This window comes from Giraffa tippelskirchi, chromosome 3 (genome assembly GCF_054371585.1).
Source record: "Giraffa tippelskirchi isolate mGirTip1 chromosome 3, T2T-mGirTip1v1.2.pri, whole genome shotgun sequence".
NCBI classification, from domain to species: Eukaryota; Metazoa; Chordata; class Mammalia; order Artiodactyla; family Giraffidae; genus Giraffa; species Giraffa tippelskirchi.
Window position 1 is genome coordinate 114095747 of NC_137277.1, and position 26312 is coordinate 114122058.

At 35.7% G+C, this 26312-nt stretch overlaps 1 protein-coding gene and 1 long non-coding RNA gene across 2 annotated transcripts in view; one reads left to right on the forward strand and one right to left on the reverse strand.

The window, feature by feature from the left end:
* ARHGAP15 (Rho GTPase activating protein 15) overlaps positions 1-26312 on the reverse strand; it is a 687458-nt gene that overhangs the window by 159869 nt on the left and 501277 nt on the right. The window lies entirely within an intron of this gene.
* LOC145543430 (uncharacterized) lies at positions 5811-17494 on the forward strand. The gene is made up of 5 exons (XR_014080711.1): positions 5811-5971; positions 6462-8513; positions 12831-12942; positions 13506-13688; positions 16183-17494. It is a non-coding gene; the product is annotated as an uncharacterized LOC145543430 (long non-coding RNA).

Consider the following 26312-nt stretch of genomic DNA (forward strand, 5'->3'; position numbering starts at 1 on the left):
TGTTGATACAGCTGTCATGTATTAGACACCTGAGAAAGAGTGGCTAGGAGTTTTTATTCATTCAGTTCGTTCTCAACAAGAAGATGCCAGGGAGTATGAGTTTGATTTGGGAATGCTGGCATTTCCAGGTGGCAATGTCCAGTGGACATTTGTATATTTGAACATGAAGCTTAGTAAAGGGGATGAAGATTAAATAGGTCAATTTGAGAATTATCAAATAGAAGTAAGAGTTAAATAATAATGATAACTATAGTAATGACAACAGAAGCTGTTAAGTTAGTTTCTATCATGTGCCAGTCACTGTGATATGCACTTTACACACACATGATCTTAATTAACTTCCATAGCAACCAAGCAAGGTAGTACTATCCTAACTTAACATGTGAAAATCTAAAGACCAGAGAAATTAACTAGTTCAAGTTCACTCAGGAAGTTAGTGTTACAGATAAGTTTTTAACATTGTTTCCTCACCTGTACACTATTTTGCAAGACTACCTAAGATAATAAGGCAGACAAATGGTCATGTAGAAACAGAGCAAGAAGAAAAGGGTACCATTCAAATTTATGTCCTGGAAGTCAGAATATAATTCTTTTTATATGAGTTTAAAAGCAAACAGCTCCAGACTATGATTTGAAAGGAATATCCAACTGACAATACAGATTCTTTTGTTAATATTTAAGTTCCAAAAATCAGCATCTACACAAATCAGCTGGCTTGACAAGGTAAACTCCAGAGCAGTTTTGTCTCTAGAGGAGGAGCAGCAGTCTTAAGTACATGGAATAAGTCACATTTTGTGATTCAGGTCATCTGTCCTAAAGAACACCGATCACTGCAAAACCCAGTGCTCTCGGATCTGGTACTGAATAACGATCACTATGTTGTAAATTTTATGGGGCAAAATACATCTAAAGTTGAGAGGAGTGAAACATAATGGAGTGATAGGTGCTTCCCAGGCTCAATGGTCATGTCTATGCAAACTATCAATTTGTTGTTTGATAGTCTGAAGTTGACAGTTTGCAATCAAACCAACTACAAATAACTTGTCAGATTTATAACACTCCACCTTAGTCCAAAAGGTTTAGGAAGACAGTACTAAAAGATGACTCTTGGTTAAAGCACGCCATGATTTTAAGAACATTATGTTTTAGTTTTCTGAAAATCTAGGTTACATTTCCTTTAATGAACAGAGCTATTTTTAAGTGACAGAACAGCCAAAAGTTAATTTGAATGTGTGATAAGGCACTTGAATAAACCTCCACAATACATATCATTTACAGATTGTGTCTATAGATTGAGCACACCTTTGTCATGTATTTTAAAGATCACGATTTCTCCATTCCATCCATTCAAGGCCTCTACTATTAATACATGACCCAACCTGCCATTTAATCTTAACTTTCCACTTCACTCAGACTCCTGATATCTGTTCCTGTTAAACTGGTATTCTCTCCGTTCCCCAGAAAAGTTAAGCTATACTCCATACCCTCCATACTTTGGTTCCTTCTCATTCTGGAGAGAAACTATCATATCCCCTCCCTCCTTCTACTCCATCCTACCAATTCTTTAAAGCCCAAAGGGAAGCCTTCGCATCTCCCAAAATCCTCCCTAGAGTGATCCACATCTGCTTGATCTCACTTGCCTTTGAAAGCTGAGGATTTATTGTCTATGACACTAATTTGGGGATTGTGCACGTATGTGTGCTAAGATGCTTCAGTCGTGTCCAACTCTTTGCAACCCTATGGACTGTAGCCTTCCTGGCTTTTCTATCCATGGGGTCCTCCAGGCAAGAATACAGATTAGGTTGCCATGCCCTTCTCCAGGGGATCTTCCTGACCCAGGGATCAAACCCACGTCTCTTGTGTCTCCTACATTAGCAGGCAGGTTCTTTATCACTAGTGCCACCTAGGAAGCCCGATTTGGGGATTAAGCATTAACAATCAGTGCATTCTTGCATTGTCTCCTCCTACCCTTTGTTCTGCAGAAGCCTCCTTCTGGTTCAATCTGGTTGGAAGCCTTTTGGTAACAGGACCTTGGTGAAGTGGTGCATATAAGTCAGATCCTGGGTACAGAGCAAGGTAGAGAATAAGGGAGAACCAGTGTGGAGTAGGGAGGAAACAGAAAATTACAAGCATATCAATCCAATACTGGGCTTCCAGGTGGCTCAGTGCTAAAGAATCTGCCTGCCAACACAGGAAATGTGGGTTCAGTCCCTGGGCTGGGAAGATTCCCTGGAGGAGGAAATGGCAACCTACTCCAGTATTCTTGCCTGGGGAATCTCTCGGACAGGGGAGCCTGGTGGCCTACAGTCTATGACGTCACAAAGAGTTGAACACGACTGAAGTGACTGAGCACTAAGCACAATCCAATAATCTGTATGTTGGAAACTTGAATCCCGTTGTCCAGAGTAATAGTTTAGAATCTCAAACAGTATAACTTGGCTTTGATTACTGTAGGAACTTTCTGGGTGGAGATGGGAGGGACAAATATCTTTTGTGTAAGGCCATCCCTAACATCCTTAATCCCATAAAGAAACACATGTACATGCACTTATTTCAAAGTGTAATTATTGACATAAACACAGCTGCTCTCTACGTTAAAGGAACATTAAGCTCACAAAAGCATGGAAATTCCTACTTAAGAGTGTCTACTCCATCCTTAACATGCCTTGTTGTGCCCAGATGCTGCATGTATTTTTGCACTATTTAAAAGGTTGATGTACAAAAGCAAAAAAGGTGGTAGAAAAATTAACTGAAAAAAGGATCAAGCCATGTAGCCTTGTCCTATTCTTCAATTTTATTATGCACTAATCTCCATAATGGCTAAGCACAACAAAACAAATTAAGAATTAAAGAAGAGATAATTTGACCGTGGATTTTTGGATTTGGGGACAGGAAAGCTATGTATGTAAAGATACACGAGACACATACAGCCAAAACAGAAGAAGACTGAAATCGTGTAGTTTATGTTAAACTTAAAATAAATAGAGATTTACACTTTCCTTTAGATCCAGAAATACATGAAAAGTTGCAAGGCAGCCCACAACAAAGCAATTGACAAGAAAGATAGCATCTGCTTTTCTGTCTATTCAAGCTGAAGTTTTTCATTCTAAATGCAAGCAATGCTTCCCAAGTTAACATAATTAACTCATGACAATCCTGAAACATCATAATATAAGATACAGACGGAAATTCAAAGCTTTAAAAATGTCAGCTAACTGCATCAGGATTATCACTTTTTTTTTAAAGTGAACAAACCATAATGCTAATTAAAACAGGTGTTTTTTATTTCAAACCCTTTTGCATGCTATGAAATTACAACCAGGGTTATTTATTTATTAGTCTGCTGTGAAACATACATCTTAAAACAAAGGAATCTGTGAAAACAACAAAGTAAAAAGATGAAAAGAATGACACTCAGCATTGCTTTCTGACACAATAGAGGACCAGTCGTTCAATTAGTTAGTAATTTCCCTGTGACTACTTGACAGAATCTACTAATTGTTAATCTCCCACTAACTATTGCTTTACATAATTAATTATATTCAAATAAAAACAACAAAGACATGTGGGCCAGTTGCCCTTTTGAGAATGTTTTTTTCACAAACTGGTTCTGCTACTGACAATATTGCCAGTATGAAAAGATATTAATGTCACAGGAGAAAACACATTAAAGTGTTAGCACACTGCGTCTTTTACCTTGCTTATAGAGCATCCCCACCCCTCTACCACCACCAAGACACAACAACAAAAACCCTGAAGCTACTGACTGCTTTACACAAATCCATCCTCAGAGCAATTCGTAACAGCAAAAGTTCTTTGAGTCGGAATCTCTCATATTAATTTAGCATTGTGTAAAATTCAGAGTAACCCGTATGGAGGTCAAGCATCATTCATCATTAGCTGAAGTGACATTTTCAACCCTTCATATCGCAGCTGCTAAGAAGTGGGGTAGAAAGGTATTCTTTGGGAGGAAAAAATCAAGACTCAGAACACAATCCTTGCTCTATCCACAGAAGAGAAAACAAGGTGCCTCTATGTCAGCGCAATAATATGCTTAAATTTGGTGATGTCATTCTTCCCTAACCCCAAAGTCACTGAACACATGGCAGCTACATTCCTCCATTTAGGAGTTCTAGTGGAGATCAGTATTAACCATTTTAGATGTAAAAGCAATCCTTTAGTGGGATGGAGAACATAGCTTTGTGAGTTGAAGTGATGATTTATATCCAAATCCTATCTTGTTTTTGAGAGATTGCAACTGTTAACAAGGCTACCCTTGTTCTTGTGGCATCCTCCAGGCATAAAAAATTCTGGGAAGCTGAGTATGATCACTTTTGAAACTGCAAAACAGCATTCCAAGGCTTTGCAGCAAACATACTGCCAAATTAGGATCTATGAAGCTTTGCATCTCACAAATGAAAGATCACTCTCTCTATTGTGGGATGCCTTCCTTTCCCTGAAACATTAAGGTCAAGACAGGAAATGGGAGCAATTACAATGAAAAAACAATCAGAAAAAAGTAGATAACTGGTATTTAAATGACTAGTAATTCACAGGGCTTTTGATGATGCATAGATGTGTGCAAAATTATGAGACATCTCTGTGTTCTAAAATATCAGGATATTTGCTCTAGGAAGCAAAGTTTCTTTGGCAAATATTCAAAGTTCAGACACAAGTGTTATAAAAAGTTGCAATGAAAAAGGTGAGATCTGAAGGTCTCTGCTGAGACTCTCTAGTCTCTTTTTGAGTTACTTTAGACTCTGATTCACATGGTAGAATTCTGAAGACAGTGACGTTTTGAAACATAGTAGAATTTTACTGCTACTTCTCCTCCCAAGTTAGTGGTAGTGTGATTGAAAAGTATCTGCAGTAATTATGATGTGTAAAAAAAAACTTTTCAAAATTTTGCAAAAATCAAAACTAAAAATGACTGACATTTCATTTGGGAGAAGAAAGTAATTTAAAAGAACACTCCACATTGATGACTTGTATATGTTTGAATTATGTATATATTTGTAATTCTGTTGCACTATGTCAAGACATTTAATGTGGTATTTTCATCTGTAACAACTGTACTAATATCATTTAACCTTCTCCTCTACTGTGTTTGGCTAGGATTATACTATCCAAAGGACACAAGTGGAGTAAATAAAGGCATATGATTGCAGCAGGTAAGATCACAGGTTTTGTGGATTCTTACACATATGGTCAAAGCCTGCAGCGGTCCAAGTTTTAGACTTGACACTGAGGAAAATGTACACCTTTTACTTACATCAAAACCATATGGGATTTCTGGCACTGAAAACTTCTTTACAGTGCAGGCTTTAAGTTTGGATATGAATGTCTCATAAACAAGGTGACAAGAAGAAATAGAGGCTGTCCATACACAGGAGTCCAAGGACTGTTATTAATTCCAAATGTCTTTTCTATTTCACTGTTAATTACCTGATATGAGCTGAGCACACACAGAGATCAAATTGGGTGTTAAAAGGGTAGTTATCTGAATAATTTAAGAAATTACAAAGCTACTAAACTAATTGGAGGAAAATATAACAGATTATGTTAATACCATTCATCACATTCAAAACACACTCACATTCAGTATCTCATTTAAAACAACAATCTGGGGAAAAGTTATTACTAGCATTCTTTGCATTTTAGAAGATAATAAATAGGGGTTCAATGAAATAACTATACAAATATTGTAAATAGGAGAGTCGGGATTTGAATCAAGTCTCTGAGTCAAATATTCCAACTCTTTGTGACCTCATGGACTGTACCCTGCCAGGCTTCTGGACTGTAGCCTGCCAGGCTCCTCTGTCCATGGGGATTCTCCAGGCAAGAACATTGGAGTGGGTGGCCATGCCCTCCTCCGGGGGATCTTCCCAACCCAGCAACTGAACCCAAGTCTCCTATATTGCAGGTGGATTCTTCACTGTCTGAGCCACCAGGGAAGTCCAAGAATACTGAAGTGGGTAGCCTATCCCTTCTCCAGGGGATCTTCCCCACCCAGGAATCAAACTGGGGTCTCCTGCATTACAGACAGATTCTTAACCAGCTAAGCTACCAGGAAAGCCCTTTTAAAGCATACCTAGGTTGAGCTATGAAGACAGCATTCAGGGATAAAAAATGGTAAAACCATTTCAAATTCAAAGCTTAGGTTGTTTGAAAGTTATAGATGAATGGTTTTAAGCGAGGTCTCAACTAGCTCCCTGTGGTCAATTAATTCCACCTCTTTATGCTGGAAGACAAAAGTGGCTTTACCTCCAGTGTCCTGAATCTGCTTCATATTAGCAGATGTTGGTATAACTGTTAGTTTGGGATCATCTATGGTTTTTTCCTGGGACCTGTCCTATTTTCAATCATGGATTTCAAGCACCTTAACATGAAGTGCTATGTTTTACATTTTTTCTAGTGCCTTATTTCTATGCAGTTACGTACTTTTTACATTCTTCCCTTAGGACTACATCTTTACCTGGATATATAGTTCAAAGTGCTAATTATGGTGCTAGTACCAGTGAAAGAGAACACCAAATGGAAAATGCAAATGCTTTTCATGTGAGAGTACAGGCATGGAGCAAATGTTGATGGAGCAGGAAAGAGCTGAGAGGCAGAACTCCTTACTTAAAGTCCCTGCTCTGTCTCTCTTAGCTTCAATTGTTGGGTTGTGTTGCGAGGATCTATTTAAGGAAGTATATGTGGAACAATCTACAAACGTGTAAAATATTATGCTATATAAGGCATTACTACTCCAACCTTTTCTTCACCAGAACAGAGATGCTGAAGAGAGTACAACATTTAGGAGAAAGCACAGAACATGTATATGAGATTTAAAGTTGTCTGAATGTCACTATTTAGTTGCAGCAAATTCTATTCTATTAATATATCATCTGATTTTAGCAGGAGTATAACCTGTATGTACCAAATCATGGTCATAAGGGCTAAAATACTAAAGCCTTATCTAGAGGAATTTATTAGGAAATATCTCAGTAGCTACCTATGTACAATACTTTGTCCAAAAGGGCATTTTGTATACATAAACGGGCAAAATGCCCCAAGTGGGCAAAATGTTGATGACTGAAAGTTATTGTAACTAAATGGTGTTTAAAGTGCAATAATATAGGAGCTTGATAAACACTGGAAAGTGGAGCAGAGAGAATTCTCTAAGTGATAACTGTAATGATAGATGCTTGCTTCAGACAGATACTTGAAGAACAATGCAGATTCACAGACAAAACCAGGTCTGTCCATGAAATTCCAGTTTCCCAAAATAGCTTGCAAGGATCCATAACGGAGGGTCTTGGAAAATTCCGATCCAACATTTGGATCGGAATTTTCAATCAAATAAACAAAAACAAGAGAAACATCCAGGCTCAAAAGAATTGAATTTTCTAACTGCCAGAACAAAACTCTGCATTTGAGCCTAATATCTTTGGCTGCCTTCAGTCTATCCTTAAATTTGAAATCTTATAAGCAATGCAACCACTACTTTGAGAAATTATTTTGTAGTCTAATGGATCTCATTGTCAGGAAATGGTTTTTGATATTCAGCCAAAATCAAGCTTTCCAGAAACAACTTTTATTTGTGCATTTCCCTCCTTTAATATTTATGGCTAATGTAGATATTTCATTTATGGGCTTCTTTTTTCAAGCTTCAAATTGGTAGATGAGGAAAGGAAGATGAGGAGAATTTCTTCGAGAATTTCGTTCTTTTCTTCTCCTTATCTCCAGTAAAGTGAACTGCTAATGCAGACAACTGCTTTTCCACTGAGAATATGAGAAATCCTTACAAGAAGAAGCAGCACAGATAGGTGGGAATATTTGAACAGTACCTTGCAAGAGCTGCTGCTGAAAGTTCACCAAACAAACTAAATCTGTAAGAAGACTACTTCAACTTCAACAGCTTTACAATTCTTTGTATTGCCATCATTCATTGGTAACTGGGGAGTTTTTACAGCCTTTCAAATCTTAGAGTCCTTTCAATCACTAGATGCCTTAAAGGGACAGAAGGCCTTAAAATGTGCTCCCGATCTCCCAAGTTGAAAAAGATACATAGACAGAGGGGGTAAAAGTCAAACAACAATACAAAAAGCATTAATGCAAAGAACAGTGGGGTCTCTCCGTAATTTGACTTTCTCTACAGGTGGCCTGCAGCTGCGTCCAAACAGGTTACTCCATCGCCTTCCCATGAGCACAACAACAAAGTGTTATCTGTATTCACAAGAATACATTTAGTGGCAGAGACTGATTCAGGTCTAAAAATAAGAAAAAAGCATTTTTCCTGCATAGCCTGAGGTAACTCTGGGCACCAGCGGAAGACAGTAGCACTCTTGTCTCTCTGGCTGTGCCTGAACATAAAGGAATCAGAAACCTACTTCACATGACTCGAGGAGGCCCAGGGCCAGCAAGCAGTTGATTCATTCTAGTTACATCCCTATGAGTCCCATTGACTACATACAGCAGCAGAGCAGGCCAAATCAATAAGAAATAGTCTGTTTTCAATGGACTTCAAGGTAAACTATACATATAGATCTCTGAGATTGATATACCTGTTTAAATAAGTATTCTATCGTGCTGGTCAACATAATGCTGAAACATGCAAAATTAGAGCATGCCTATTGGGTTTGGCTTTAAAATAATCGATCAGACCACCTTTACTAATCTGCTTTAAAGACATATTCCCTGCCTACGTGGTGACTTAGTGATGAAATGACCAAAAAAAAAGAAAAACTGGAAAAAAAGTTTATATTGGACAGATAACCCTCTTAAAATTGATTTATAATTTACGTCTTAATACTTAAATAATATCTTTTGAAATGAGATTTCAATTACATTGCTTCTTTTATGTAACATTTACATGTGAGGGAGTTAAGCCTGTTTCTGGAGAGTTTTCCTACCTTTCTTTTTCCTTCCTCTGTCCTCCATTCCTTTCTTCTCTTTATAACATTTCCCCCCTTATCTCTAAAGCATGAATTTTATTTTTTTATTTCATGAAATTTATATTCTTTTCCAATTCATCGGGCTGATTTAAGAGCAAATCAGTAAAAGGTGCTCTCCCCATTCACCTCTGCCAAGAAAGAAAAATCTGACCCCCTCCATCTTCCCTGGAACACAGTTGTATTTCCATTATCATGACCAAGCAAATCATCTTTGAGATATGTTTAATTCCCTACTGACCCAAGAAGTGTGAATCTCCACTTGTCTCCTAAGTACAGGTCTCATGAATAATTTTACTTCTTCAATTGCTACACTCCAGAACTGTCTTCTTTTAAAACTTTTTGATAGCTCTGTGTTTTCCCATCCACTCAGAAAGCCATACAATGTTATTTTTGTAATGTGTACATGACAACCATTAGCAAAAACTTTTCTCTACTTTGGATATCCAGATGGTTCCAATTTCTTTCCCTATTTCTCTTTAAACCTCCACCTATATTGTTTTATGAAGATATATTATTTAAGAATACCTCATAATATACTTTTGCTAATGCATGCCAAATAGAAAAAAAAGACTAGCTTATTTGCCTTTTGAATTCAATAAAGAGAGAAAGAATTAATGAATGCTTTACTGTTTTATGTTATACAGGGGAAAAAAAAAAAAACCCCTGAAAAATGTATCTTTGAAAGGGTAAGTGTCCAGTAGTCTATGTTCATTGTAGAGTGAAGGCTCACAAATGGTACTGGGGTAAGATTAACAAGTCATTCCCAAAGAGAGTCACAAACAACTGGGTGGATTTAGGGGGAAAAAATCCAAGCTAAGCTATATAATAGTTTTCTTATTTTAAATGAAACACATAATACAATGTGGTTTGAAATAAGACTTTTAAGAATTAGGATGGAAAACTTTAAATCCTGCATCATACAAGATTTTCAACACCAGATGAAGTAAAAATGCTCAATTATGTTCTCATGATTGAGATATGAAAGACAAATAGTTAGCAAGGGAAAATTGAGAATCTCCAAGTCACTTTAACCAGAGAGATCATACAGCTCAGGTTTTAAATGGTCAAGCCCTATGGTTAGGCAACCTCCTCCCTCTTGTGTTTGAAACTAGCAACATTTGCTTGATCACTGCTAAGTCACTTTAGTCGTGTCCGACTCTGTGTGACCCCATAGATGGCAGCCCACCAGGCTCTGCCGTCCCTGGGATTCTCCAGGCAAGAACACTGGAGTGGATTGCCATTTCCTTCTCCAGTGCATGAAAGTGAAAAGTGAAAGTGAAGTTGCTCAGTCGTGTCTGACTCTTCGCGACCCCATGGACTGCACCCTACCAGGCTCCTCCATCCATGGGATTTTCCAGGCAAGAGTACTGGAGTGGGGTGCCATTGCCTTCTCCAGACCAGGAGACAAAAAGAGTTACATGATCACTATGCTATGCTATGCTATGCTAAGTCGCTTCAGTCGTGTCCGACTCTGTGTGACCCCATAGACGGCAGCTCACCAGGCTCTGCCGTCCCTAGGATTCTCCAGGCAAGAATACTGGAGTGGGTTGCCACACTGGCTACTGCTAATTTTTAAGGTTTATAAATGCTTGCTGTATCAGAGAAAAGAGAATTAATTTCAAAAACTTAGTCTATTGTCTTTTACTTCTTATTATGTCTATGTCAAATTTCCCTGGGCAAGAAACTTTCTACCATTAAGGAAAGAAAACATCTTTGAAGAGACAGGTTGTCAGCAAAATATTATAAACTCATGAAATCCAAGCAAATCTACAGAACACCACATTGTAAAATACATGTTAAAGATAGCAGGAGAAATTGAATCATATTTGGAGAGTAAATCAGATAACTTATTGAGGTTTCTTCAAATCCAGCAGTTGAATTATTCAAGCCGTGAAAACAAGTTTGGGACTTCTACAGCAACTGATGTTTTCCAGCTAAACTTTTAGAACTACTGCTTTAGTACAGAGTTTGGCAAACTAAGGGTCATAGACCAAAGTTAGCTCAAACATAGATGGGTAACATTTTAAAAATAGGTCATATTTTAAATATGCATGCTTCAAGAAATGTCATTCATATAGGTGATATATTTTGAATGGTATGTTTATATGAAGTTTCTTAGTTCTAAAAAAAGTATTATATTGGGATAAAAAGAGTAAAATAAAAAATAAATGTACATTTGTGCAAATGAACTGTTTACTTAAGATCACTTGCCAGTTTCCCAAAAGCATCAAAAATACTACATTAGCCAGTACCATTTAGCTCACTATAGACAAGGACTTTAAAGGTTAGTTTTTCTGGCGATTGACTTAATCTGCTTTATGGGACTCTATGCTCCTTCAATATAGTGGACAATTTCACATGGTGATTAAATGAAATGAGGTGTGTAAAAGCAATTGAAAGCAGTAAAGAACTATGTAAAGTGGTAGTCATGGTTGTGATACTAGTGGTAGAAGTAGGTGTTTAATAAATATTTGTTGGATGAATTAAATGTTGGCTCCATTCTGAACCATGATTTTTAAGAGTTTTAACTGCTGTGAAGAATATCATGCAGATAAAATGTCTGTTTCAGATCTGAAAGTCGACTGAGTTACATATAATATGAACACTCTGCTGGTTATGCAATGCTTGGAATTCCAAGTGGGAGTTTTACTCATGGAAGAAATACAGTATGTGGCCCTGTGACTAAAAGATAATAGGAACTATTGAAGATGGAGATTTTTCCACTTGGTCCTGGGCACGGAATCAAAATCTAAGTTTAACTTGGTGATATTTAAAAATGCATAACATGCAAAAGTCTGCAATCATTCTGTTTCTCAGCTAGTGAAAATAGAAGTCTACAGCCTAGTATGTGTCAATTTTGAAAATATAGCCAAATCAGGCCGACAAGAAAAATCTTAAGTAAATAACTTCATCCATGTGTTTAGTACCATCCACAATTCTATGCCAAATTCACTTCAAGTTCCCTTCTTCAGCAACTTCTTTTATAACAAGTGCCTGCAGCTATTAACTATCTGAAGTGTTGATGAGGAAAGAAATTACTTTCATGGTTATGTTTTAGGGGGACATTTGGAATTCAACACTATGTTGAAGGGACCAGCTTCAGCTTGAAAAAAATCTGCTAAGAAAAACACCTGAATTCTAAGCAAACAATTTAGCCATTTAAAACTCATTGAGGCAGATACACATGATAAGAAATAGCAGAATTGGCAGAAGAGAGAGAGAAAGAGAGTGAGAAAAGTGATTCATGTCCATAAGTAGCAATGGAAAGGAACTTAAATAAGTTAAACTGGAAATTCATGATGAATGCAAACTATATGAGAATATTAGACATTTGATTTTTGGATGAAAAGTGTTTTCTGTTCTTTGAGGCTTATTTTTCTGTGTGGTTTTTTTTTTTTTTTGCAGTGATATCTTCATTTGTTTATCATTTATTATTTGTTAGTAATTGACAACTTTTTCAATGTATTTTTGTTAACAAAAAATCATATTTTCCCTCCTAGCTATGAAATGTTCAAATGGCTCATGCTCAAGTTTACTTTTGAAAAAATTGTGTATTAATAGGAACTTATAGGTGCACACATGTTTCTCAAAGTACATTGTTCTTTGCTGGTAGGAAAATTACTTAGGCTCTCATCTATGGACAGCAAAAACACTATTCAAATGTCCATGTTTACTGAAATGACTTACTGCTGTTTTTCTAAGTGAAAGTATTTAGAAGGTTAGCATTCTGTGAATAGACGAATAATTTTCGCAATAGCTAACATTCCTTCCAGAATACATCACTTGTATTCCTGTTTGCTATTGATGTTTGGTTTTTAAGCAAATGCATAGACCTCTTTAAGACTCTTAAGTTTTCAACCCTGAGAAACGTACCTCTCCTCTTCTTCTTAGAGTATTTCTTAGGATTTCTATTGTCTGTCTGCACACTCTTTATCCTCAACAGAAATAAAACACACCTTCTACTTAAAGAACAGACTGCTCAAGGCTGTGGAGGACAAGCAAGGTGTGATACAGACAGGCAAGGTTTGGCTGATCTTGTTGGATGGCTAATCCAATTCCACTTCTAAGCTCCTTCCCCGTGGCCACCTTCCAGCCGTGTGCTGTGCCATGCTTAGTTGCTCAGTTGTGTCTGACTCTGCAACCACACGAACTGAAGCCCCTCAGGCTCCTCTGTCCATGGGGATTCTCCAGGCAAGAATACTGCAGTGGGTTGCCATGCCTTCCTCCAGGGGATCTTCCCAACCCAGGGATCAAATCCAGGTCTCCTGCATTGCAGGAGGATTCTTTACCATGTGAGCCACCAGGGAAGCCCTGGAATATTGGAGTGGGTAGACTATCCCTTCTCCAGGGGACTTCCCCACCCAGGAATTGAACCAGAGTCTCCTGCATTGCAGACAGATTCTTACCAGCTGAGCTACCAGGGAAGCCAGTGGTGGCCATGTGACAACACAGTGGCTGAGAAATATTACCATGTGTATTTCATGTAATACCATCTAAAGTCTTTACATCTCTCCATAATTACTGTAGACCTTGGAAGGTTCTAACTTTGTTTACTTCCCTACCCAGTTTGTGTGTGGTGTTGGAGAAGACTCTTGAGAGTCCCTTGGACAGCAAGGAGATCCAATCAATCCATCCTAAAGGAGATCAATCCTGGGTGTTCATTGGAAGGACTGATGTTGAAGTTGAAACTCCAATACTTTGGCCACCTCATGCGAAGAGTTGACTCAATGGAAAAGACCCTAATGCTGGGTAGGATTGGGGGCAGGAGGAGAAGGGGACAACAGAGGATGAGATGGTTGGATGGCATCACTGACTCGATGGACATAGGTTTGGGTAGACTTCAGGAGTTGGTGATGGACAGAGAGGCCTGGCGTGCTGCAATTCATGGGGTCGCAAAGGGTCGGACATGACTGAGCGACTGAACTGAACTGAACTACCCAGTTTATACACTACTTTTGACAAGATTTCATCTGTCTCTAGATTTACACTCCACAAATGTATCATTGTTTTACAGTTTCTTTAGATTTACCCATAAGTTTAGTTTCTTCACTAATCTTTTCTTCTAACAGTTCAGACATTTATTCTGGCATAATTTAATTCCTTCCTGAAACACATTCTTATAATACTGTTTTGAGAGAGTCTGTTGATGTTAAACTCTCAGATTTGCTTGCTTGAGGTTGTTTCTATTTTGCTACAGAATATATATAGACACATATTATTAGTTGAATGTTATTTTTTTTTCATATAAGGAAAAGGACACTTATCAAACTACCTTTTCTATCTTTTTGTACCATTTTTATGTTAAATATTTACCTTTTGAGATTAAAGTCTCTCTTTCTCCCTTAAATTAGATTTTCGAAGGGAGCAACAAGAGGGAATAATTAAGCTGATGAATTGCTCCCTCCTATTAAGTGACTGACTAACATTTTAAGGGAGAGCTGGACAGGGGAGTACTCATGCTTAGCCTCCTGCTTTCTTTTAGAAAGGTCATATGAGGGAATTTCCATATCAACTGGATTACAGGTAGATTTTTCTATCTGCATTAGCATCTCAATTAAGATACATAAGCCAATATATATTATATATAATATAAACTATAAATAATAATTTTTCCATAGCTCTTACAAAAGAATATCAATTTTATATGTTTATCTCTTTATTATCATATTTTGTATTTAAGCAAATCAACTACAACGTGATAACAAGACAAGTCCTGAATTCTGCTGTGTTTCCTAAATTGTAAATTCTCAAAAGTTCTTTTTTATATCACTGTAATTTCAAAATGGCTATAAACATGTATTACTGTTAGGTAAAGGTGGTGGTTGATGGGAGGGATAGGAAGAGGAAAAGAAAAGGAAAGGAAAGCTTAAATTAGTGAGAAATAAAATTATGGTCAATTTTGGTTCATTTAAAATAGATTGTTATATATTATTGAGGATAATAAATGACTCTTGGTGGAATTCCTTAGAGGATCTGAATTAATGATTAATGATGAAGGTTTTATAGTTAGAACACCACTTTGGTGAAGAAAAACTTTTATAAGTAATTTAGAATGCTTAAAAATGTCCCTAGACTTTTGGAAGCATCTTTTGAAGATTTTTTTGCATGATAAACAGGTGAACATCAATCTATTTCATCTCAAGTATATATGAATCATTAATTAGTGAAATCTAAATTATTTGGAAGGGTGATACAGACTATTCTAAAGATCTGGCTTAATGATTCTAAATAAAAATAAGGATAACAATCAGAGTAAGGGTTAAGACAAATGCTAGTTTATATGTAATTTAGTTTCAAGAGTAATTATTTTAATTTTGGGCAAGTTGGGTAGATTCACAAACGGTGACTTTTATTCAAATCATCATTGTTCCTCTCTTCCAAATGATCTGATTTTGTCAACTCCATTTCTCTGGGGTTGTTATGACATGAATTGAAAGTTTTAGCATTCTTTGAACAGTAAAAAATAAAAGCTCTTGTTCGCTTCTAATTTCAGTAGAAACTTTTGCTTCACACAGGAAATGACAACATGGGTTGAAAAGGCTCTACTCAGATGTAGCAAACTAGATGTTTCTCTTCATATTGACTCAACCTAAAATTTTCATTTTAATGAGAATTAGACCATGGCATTTTTCCTTAGCAAAGCTACATTTCCATTCCAGGGACTGTGTTTTAATTCCTGGTATAAACTGAACATAATCCCGGAGAGTAGAGTCAATACCACCCCCTCTCTTGGCATAAAAGAACATGGTTTGGGGCAAAATTTGAGATTGTCTATCTATTAAGGGAAACCTAAATTCACCCTCACCTTAAAATTTTTTCCTTATATAAAAGGAATGCCTAAAAGCCTCAAGTTAACAATCGATCTTAGTTTAAGAGCTGGATCTTGGTTAGAATATAAATTCCCCTGAAAAAGACAATACTCTTAGGATTATTTATACTTAATACTTAATATTTGCGGGTTTCAGATACTGTTCTGAGAGTAGGTTTTAGAAAAGAAAAAGAGAAGAGAATACAGAGGAAATACATCTCTTAGAGGACTTAGAAGGTATCCTGAAGAAAAGGACTAGTGGACAAATGTCGACAAATTTCTGCTTCCTCAGGATCTTATCAAGGGCTTCCCCAATATTCATGCATGAATATGTTCTTTCATCCCTTTGATTAGTTTTCATTTGATACGCCCTGTGTTCTAGACTGTGCTAAGGATTGGGGGTGCAATTGAACATAGTATATTTTCTGTTTTTAGGAATTCTACTCTAGTGGAGGAGGACATCACCAACAATCAAAATACATAGTGACAAATGTGTAAAGGAAGACTGTAAGAGACTCCACTGGAGGATTATGCAAAATAGATGGACTATTGATCTGTAAACTCTTTTTGAAGTTAAAATATTTATTTACAGGAATATGAGATGATGCTAATTTAGTATAATGTACACTGAATTCAGTCAACCATTGCTGGCCTTATATTACTAGCCCTAGGAACGTCTCACTACATTTCTTCTCTGAAGATACAGTGCTAGCAAAGCTTAAAATATTTTAATATTTGGTCAAGTCAGCTGCTCTGACAGCAATTGATTTGCTGAATGTCAAATCTGTTCACACCGGAATTTAATGGGTTTTAATAAGGTTGGGGATGGGATAAATCTAAATAACGTTTGAATAAGTATTTACCAATTTAACTTCTTATATTTTGGTTGAATAGGAGGTGTTTATATTTCTAAACATGGATTTACATCCTGGGCTTGACGGCAGCACCACTATTCATTTTATGGATTATAATATATCTTGACACAATCCAGGGAATTTGAAGGTAGAGTTGACACTCCATCATTTGCTTGCACAGTTGTGTTTTTTCCTAAAACTGAACAACTTAAGCAGCGGGTGATTATAGACGTTAACTTTGACACTGCTGACATTTGTCACCTTATGCCATAACATTAACATTATTTAAACATATTTGTGGAAGAGCTTCCTGATTGTTCAAAGCACAGTCTAGCATTCTGAAATGTACAGGCTCCTGTAACATTTGCTCCGTCAGCAATCAACACATCAGCTTTTCTTTGAGAGGTAAATATTACGTGTCATGTTCCATAGGGGAAAACAGTAAGACTGCTATGACATGGCCTTTGATAATTTTTCCTCCTATTTTCCCTTTGTTTTAGAGGTTACTTGAATCAGAAATGAAATAGGTTGTGAATTTCTCTTTGTCCTTCATCAATCAAGGCTGATCAATTATAAGATCAGCAAAACTGGATCACAACTCCAAGCTACATGGTCATATTACACTCATATTATTACTAAAAGCCACATCTATATTCCAAACTTGGATACTATAAGCCCTTTGTCATTTTCCAATAAAAAGACCATACCAAATAGGCCGAGAACACCGTAATTAGCAGCTGGCAGAGAAAGCTGTAAATCTGTATGAGTTCTGAACGATTTGCTTACATTGTTGCTTTGTTGACAAATGATGCTGTACATGTTAATGTTCCTGAAATGTCCCCATTGCACCTGACGTGCCAATAAATGCCAGCCAGCTGTATGAATTATGGAAATAAGATTTTTGTTTATGAAGGTATCCCAGACATTTATTTTACAGTATTCCTCTTGACAGATTTAATGTCTGGAGTTACGTTGAGAAGATATTTGCTACCTGACATAATGGATAATGGAAACTTTAAAGGCTGATTTTTTCCTCCTTTTAATGATGAGATTAATACATCCACACACGCACACACATGCACACACATATATGTATTTCAACATTTACCTTTTGACTTTATAATTTTCTCTTAATTTTTTAACATCATGCACTCCTGCTGAAGAGTAAAACAAGTTATCAATTTCCAATTAAGACTATTAGGGGTGAATATTCAGAATTATATACTGATAATTTTCATTTCCATTTCAATCATGCTTTTAGTGTGTATGCGAATAGCACAAAAATATTTTGTATGCATTATATTATTTTGCATTTGTTGATCTATTACTTTATTGTTGATCTAAAAAAGGTGTGTGTGCAAGTCATGTCCAGCTCTGCGATCCCGTGGACTGTAGCCTGCCAAGCTCCTCTGTCCATGGGATTTCCCACTCAAGAAAACTGGAGTGGGTTGCCATTTCCTTTTCCAGGAGATCTTCCCTACCCAGGGATCAAACTTGTGTTTCCTGCATTGCAGGCAGATTCTTTACCACTGAGCCATCAGGGAAGCCCTCCAAAAGCTTTACTTGTGGGTATTTCTTTTACAAGTTAGTACTCTTGTACTTTCTTTTACAAATTGTAAATAGCTTTATTTTAATATACTTTAAAATAATGTATTCTATGACTAAGGATCCTACAAACTTTGCCTCATTGCTCATGGCACCAGAAAAACTCTTTATTCAGATGAGAGAGTTAATTTATAATTAAAGAGCTCTCATATGAGATAAAATTACTTGATCTTATAGTAATCATAGAATAACCACTAGTTCTGAAACTTATAAACACAGTCATAAAATAAATTAAATCATACTAATTTAAAAGCCTTTTCTCTAACATAAGTATAAAAGGTATAATTCCTAGATATGAAAACTAGCCTTCTCAAGTTTCAACCTTCGAAACATTTTCAGATGGTTGCTCACTATTGTGTTTGAATTATTATACTTTTCCATAGGTCAAAGGGGATTAGAAATTATGATTTTTGGACTATAGTAATACTTTCGTCTTCTGCTTCCATATGAAGAATGAACTGAATCAGTACCTGGAACTGTTGATAATACATGGTCAATAAGATTTTGAATTTGATTCTTGATCTCCAGCTCCAAAGATTTGCCATATCATATGGTGTGTGGTTTAGAAAAGAACTGATGAGTAAGGCTAAGTGGCCTTCCCTCAGTGACTGGTTACATGGTTTCTCATCTGGATTAATTTGTTTAGTTGATTTTTACATATTTAGATCAAATGTGCTTTGTCCACAGAATTTTTGATATATCTTCCCACATCCTACTCAAGATCTCTAAGCTACCTAAAATCTCAAAACAGTAGGAAAAAAAAAAGCCTTATTATGGAACTTTGAACAATGGCACCTTAGGGATGATTAACATACAAATAAGGAGGAAAGTCAAATCACCTTTGTGACCAAAGGCAATTCCCTTCAAATGTTTCTTGCCTCACAAAAGAATCCAGATGGCAAAAATGATGCTTAAATAAGTGCTGGCTACAGCTCAATTCTTCTGGTTCACATTGGCTACAATAGACACTCACATTTATATATTAACCATTTCACAGATTTTGTGCAAAGAGTAAGCTACATGTCCATAGGCCTATTATGTTTAAAGAGTTAAGTCTCCAATTCTTGGCATTGCTGCTTTAGTCTGTATTTGCTAAAAGGAGGATTAAGGGTAATGTGCAGCAGAGGAACAACGTAAGGGGACCTGGACTATATCTCTCTCCTCAATATACCTACACAACGGGAAATGTGGGGCTCCAGACTCCACTCTCCATGTTTTATTTCACGTGCATGGAATTCATTGAAACTAATGGGAAGGAAATTATAGTCGTCTCACAGGTCTCCTAACTATAGGTTTCTGTGTGGATAAATTTAACTTGTCAAGATTTCTTACAGAATGACACAACAAAAGTCAAATAGTCAACGAAGAATAGCAGGAAAATCTACAAGTATTCAATTCCCCCATTTTAGTTAAATAAAACCAGATACATCATAGGCAAAGATCAGAGTGTGACTGGAGATTTTCCAAAATGATACTATAATTTCTTACTGAGTTGTGAAGTTAAACACACACAAAATAATAAATATCTAGAAAAGCATAGTTCATCTAATTATCTGAGTATAATTTTAAAATGAATTTTTTATAGGCAAATCTTTTCATATACTCCACTAGGATACAAAAGGATTGACATTCAAAAAATTAAAAGAAGGAGTTGTTAAATGGTGTTTGACTATTAATCATTCAGAAAGAGCATTTCATTCAGGAAATGTTGAATATAATAAATAAATATCTGAAACAGAGAAATTGGCTATGCTGCTTTATGGGGCAAAGTAAAGCAGTAAAAGAAAGTTTCTTCAAACATGAATCCTTCTGAAAAGAGTTACAAGAAATTTTATCCCAGTAATATTTGCAGAATAATAAGAAAATGATAATAATAACCATTTATCTCACTTGTATTTGAAGTTGGAACTTCACAAGGTAGGATTATTAATTTTGTGTTATAGCTGAAGAAGCAAAGTCCTAAAATGTTCTAACTTTTCAAGGCTGTGCCAGTTTTACAGAGCAAGGCTTGAATTTATCCTAGGCCAATGTGACTCCAGAACTCACATTTTAAAGCACAAATTATTTTGTGCTTAGAAATGACACGTGCTGATTGTCACAATCTAATTTTATGATTTAATGAATGCATTTTGGAAACTTTACTGAAAAATGGAAAGCAAAGCCAAGTGGATTGGGAAGGAAGATTTTTCTGGACAGAAGAGTTGGGAGGAAAGGATAAGTAACAAAAATAATTAACAAAGTATTTGTGAACAGTAAGGTGGGCATGGTACACCAAATGGATACTTCTGGAAATTTACAAGAAGAATCTTTTTCAGGCTCCTGAGTGCATGATATCCTAAATTCACATAGGTCATCCTCAGGAGAAGTCCTGAATTGGATGCCTAATTTTTGTGAACAAATAGCTCCTGAGTACTTGTCCATTTCAAAACGAGAACTTGTCCACTTCACAGTTCACAATTACTTTATTATTTTTTTGCTACTAATCATGCCCTACAAACTTCTGTCTGTCCAGAGGATCCTCTTTCCCAATCCACTTGGCTTTGCTTTCCGTTTTTCAGTGAAGTTCCCCAACTGAGACTATCATCTGCAACAGGTACTGAATCAAGGGAGAGAAAATATATATGGATTAACTACTAAGAGCTAAATATTTGAAACTGCAACAATACTACTCATCAGCTCATAAAAAATGCCCACCCCCACCAAGTTTTAGTCTCACTGTTTTTCACTAGCCCCAAAAGTCCGTTGAGCTAGGGCCACATCTTACTCATTTTTATACTCTGTTGTTTTGTATCTGGGACATATAGGCCAATGAATTCATGTTTGTTAAAGAAGAGTGACTGCAGACTCAAGAAGCTTACCCTATACCTAGAGTGAGGTAGAATTTAAGATAACACTATGCATCTTGACACAGTGTGTAAAAGTACATTGACATTAGATTCATACCCATCCTAGGTTTGAATCTTGACTCTGTCACCTACTAGCTCTGTGCCCTTAGGCAAAATAACCTTACTAACTCTGTTCCCTTATCAGCACAATTGAGACAGTAATGTCTACTACCTCTTTGGGCTCTAAGTTTATTAAATGAGATAATATTTGTAAATCACACCATGAAATGGTGGTATATAATAATTGCTCAAGAAATACTGTTAATGATATGGTAGTTTTGAGAAAGTAAAAAAGCAAATACTGGAAATGACTCAAACCTGTCATCCTAGGTTAGTAAGAGCAGTCAAATTTCGTAGGCAGTACAGTATACACAGAGAAAGTAGATTTCTTAGAACAGAGATTAAATTTCTCTGTCATTCCAGTGATTAGTGACCACTTAAGTGGAGGCATATTTTTAGGCAATAAAAACCACACTTTTAATAATATGCTGAAAGGCAGGAATTAAGGTATAGAAACAAAGGTTTGAGAATAATTTGATTGCAAGTGATAGCTGAACTATGCAAGTTCTCTGAAGAAGGAGTGAGTAGAAAAGAGGGTCTAAAGTTGAACATTCTCCAGTCTAGTTCAATAGGTGAAATATCAATACAGACGAAGAGCCGGCAAAAGGGACCCTAAGACCTTTTTAAACTCTTAACTCAGGAAGTAGGTAAAAAAGGCCATGGAAGAAGGCAGATGGTTGGGGAGGTCAAATATGAATGTAAATTTACTATAGAGAATTGGGAACATATCCAAGCCAGGGAGGAAATGTATTAAACTGAGCAGAAAATAAAAGATTTCAGAATCATTTAATTTTCAACATAGTACAGGTGGTATTTCTTTGTGGGAGAATTTCTGATGAGCATTCCCAGGAGGGACACAGTCTAACTTAACTAATTAGATAGCCATACTTTTTCTCTTCTGTTCATAAAAGCAAACTGGAATGCAATGAGAGTGTGATTTTTTAAAAATGGAAACCTTGATTTTTCTCCAATATATTTAGAAGATAAATAACTTGAAAACATGAGTACTTAAAGCAGTTGAGATCACTGTTCTAGAACGTGATCAAGGGTAGAAAGCCAGATGGAGGGTCTGCCTAGAGGGTACCACTGGTGCCCCAAGATCACTTATCTAAAAGGACTCTAAAAAATCACTTCAAATGTAATGAGCAGGGAGAGTTTATAGTATTAGAACTTCTCTTAGGAAGAAAACTGTATACAGTTCTTTGATAAGCTGTTTGACAAGGAGGAGAGGAGCTAAAATTCTAGCTGGTTATGCTTGAGTAAAACCAAAATACTGTTAAACTGTTTTCTAAGGAAGTTAAGCCCAGTTAAGAGAAAGGATTTTGATGTACTGAATGAGGTCTACAAGATGAGGTACTGGCGACAATAGACTTCTTTTCTATTATACTTTTTCTAATAGACTTTCTATTAGGCTTTCTTTTCTAATAGACTCCAAACCCCAGTACTGGAGTTTGCCTTTAAGAAATGTTTAATAAATATTTTTATCAGTTTAAAGAAGTGACAAATGATGGTGTTCTTTGGAGGTCAAATGATAAGTTTGACCATAGCACAGAATTATTATCCCACTAGTGGTGTCCACATGTCTCCAAACAGTTCAAATGGAGGACTGACACTACAGAAATTGTTATGAAAGAGGAAAGAGGAAATAAGGGGAGGCCTTTACCCTTTATTTTGGGAAGGATAAAATCAACTAAAGCAAGAGGCATTTGGGAAGGAGTAATATATTTGATTTTTTAAATTAATTCATTAGAAAGGAAGAGATTTTTCCAGGAATATTTGAATAAAGATCAAAACACAATGACACAAACTTCAAAAGTCCAGAGGAACTTAGGTCTTAGATTATTTCATTTAAAAAGCATCTAGATTGAGTGCTTTGAAAACATACCAAAAGCAATAAAGACTGAAAAAGAATAGAGAACCACAACAACACTAACAGCAAAATCCCCCCAATCTTAAATAAAATAAAAAAAGTAGCCTGAGCTTCAAACTATACACAGTTATGTGTATTGTGAACTACTATGGAATCTGTACCAATATGAGTGACAAACTATTAATAAGAGCCAACACAAACTTCACAAATGGAAGAGAAAAGGGGTTTCCTTACAAGTGTCATAGTTTTGACTGCGATATCTGATGATCCAACAGAATACCAGGTCTGGGAATGGAATGGGCGCAGCCTGTGAGTAGGCAAATATCCTAGAAATTTATGCCACAGAAAGTCAAGGAAGGTAGCATGGAAGTAAAATCATTTTATTGTTTATTCCCCAGTTACTTAGCTGAGGAAGAGTTCCAAAGAGGAAACTGCATGGAGGGACATAAGACAGAAATTTCCAGGTTCCAACAAACAGCTGTGTTGCTGAGAGAGAGAGAGAAAGATTAAATTGCCCAATTCAAGGATTAGTAGTAATCAGAAAAAATAAGTAAGGGTTACAAAAGTACCAAGGCATCATTGTTTAGATAAGAATAAAAAGACAGGGGAATATAAATCATAAGAGAAACTATTCAAGAAACCAGGAGAGTTCAGGCAAATAGTTATCTACAGTTTAAAAAATATCAATAAAATTTATCAGAAATTAAAATTTTTTTTTAATTTTTAAAAAGAGCTATACATATCCAAAGGGAGAAAAACAAGTTGATCAAGCTCAGGAAATAAGTGAAATTAAAATAAAAATGTAAAAATGTCAAAGTAGAAGAAAAGTTGAATACATATATAATTGAAAATACAGGATGAGATATAGACTAGAAGAAATTCAACAAAATGAAAAGGTTAAACACATAAAATATGCCTGAATAATTTTATGTATATGAATAAAGGTGATTATAATATAAAGACAAAACTGGTGCTCTTTAAGATCAAAGAACAAATGGAACAGAAATAAACAATTAAAGATGAAATAGAAGAACATTTTTGGAACTAGAGAAACACTTAAATTTGCTTACTGAAAAAATACACTTAGTTTCAGGAAAAATTGGTACATGTCCTGGTAGATCTAAGGATAAATAAAAAGACATATGGCTTTCCACACAGCACAGGTAATTCATATTAAGAGAGAGAGGGGGAAAAAAGATTGGTGTTAGAATACTTCATAGCAATACTCAGTGCCTAATGAAAAGTTTTGCAAAATTCAGAAAAATTCGTTCAGTAACTTGAGAGTAACCTACTCATGCTCCTTTATTGGAAATGCAACTGGATAACAAAATGTAATAAACAGAAAGTTTAAATGAAGTCCTTGAGAATAAAGAAAACTTGATAAAATGACTAGATGTGAGCAGTTTTTCCTTTTGTAGCATAGAACTAAGTCTAAACAACACTGGGAATAATGATTATAAATGTGAATGTTACCCTTGTCAATAATAAAAATCCTAAATAAATTGAAGATCATCTGGGAGGAAGAACACCTTCCAAATCTTTTGGATAGCAAAAATTTTAGTATAAATGGAAATAATTCTTTTCACTTCAAAATCTTAACATTTTCCTCAGGGTTAAGTTATCTTTAAGAAGCTAATTGCTCTTAGGTCAAATAAACATTTATTTTAAGTTTAGCCATTCTTACAAACTCATTTAAATTTTTTTTCTTCTTAAAATTCAAGTAAAACTAAACATAAAATATTTTACTGAAAAATAACAACTGTGGCAGAGTCCCATTTTTATCTATCTTATTATCCATCTCTGTCTACATCACTATATCAAGAGTCATCTTGAATGCTATTCACTGGCTAGTAACATAATTATACATGTGTATATTTTATTATGTGTTTATTTATGAAATGACTACATGACTTTTTTTCTTTTTCTTTGTGTATCTTTGTACTGTTTGAATTTCTGTAACAGTTAATATTTTAATACAAAAAATTCTAAAATATTCTTTCAACAAACAGCAATATAACTGCTTAAGGTCAGAGCTGAGGTGCTTTTATCACTCTACATTCAGTCAATATAGAATTATAAAGAAAAGTTACAGGCTTAAGCAAATCTCTACATTCTTTTAGTTTTAGTCTAGGGAACTATCAACCTCTTATAGGATTTATCTTGCATTTCTCTAAATTTAGAAAGGATATTTTAAGTCTCAAGATGATTTCTTAACACCCAGAATGTTTCTAATCCATCTCTCTATGCTTTTATCAATATGCTTAGGAAATGTAAAATTAGTTTCATAGCAAAAAGTAAAACACAAAGATATTTGCAAGGGGTTCCAAAGCCAAATACAAATTATTTGGGACTATTTAGAATTGTCTTCCCCAATGGTTCAAGAAGTAAAGAACATGCCTGCAATGCAGGAGACACAAGAGACATGGGTTCAATCCCTGGGTTGGTAAGATCTCCTGGAGAAGAAAATGGCAACTCACTCCAGTATTCTTACCTGGGAAATCCCATGGACAGAGAGCCTGGTGGGCGTCCATGGGGTTGCAAAGAGTCAGACATGATTGAGCACGCACGTACATTTAGAATTACAGATTTCACTGTCAGTTGTTCTGATATGGTCATATTTCATTTTCAGAATTTTTCAGGTATTTAGATTTTAAATTTTGAAACTGAGAATAAAAGATGTGTGACAAATTATTTACATTCATAAAAATTGCTTTGCGGAATTACAGCTTGACTTCAATTGGCTTCAGAAAATATAATATATGTCTATACTGTCAGATTTTTAATGTTCTAATTATCTAGATTATGTTGCAATAATGTTGCTATTCTCTTCTAGAGTTTTTAATTTACCAGAATGCTACAAATAAATAGATTGTGAACATTCACATACTTTGATACCTGGAAGATTTGGAATTTACTGATTTTCTGTCCTGCCTTGTGTCTACACCGTTGGAATAATTTTACTCAAATTCTTTTGGACACTTACTTTCATGACATTTCTTTCCAAATATCTGACTTCAATAGAAGGCATCTTTAGCAGTTCGAAAAAATAAGAATGGTAAATCTTGGGTGATATTTTCTCATATTGCATTTATTTAATCTGTTAGTTGATGGAGAATACAAACTATAATGCTTCAATTTTAAAATTTCAAATTTACCTAGAAGCATCTCAATGTAGGTAAAAGATAAGATTTAGCTGAAACTCTGAGAAATGATGGGAGAAACCAGTTTTCTCAACCAATAAAATACTTAAAAATTAGTAGTAGACATTTAACTATAAGTAAATCAGTATTT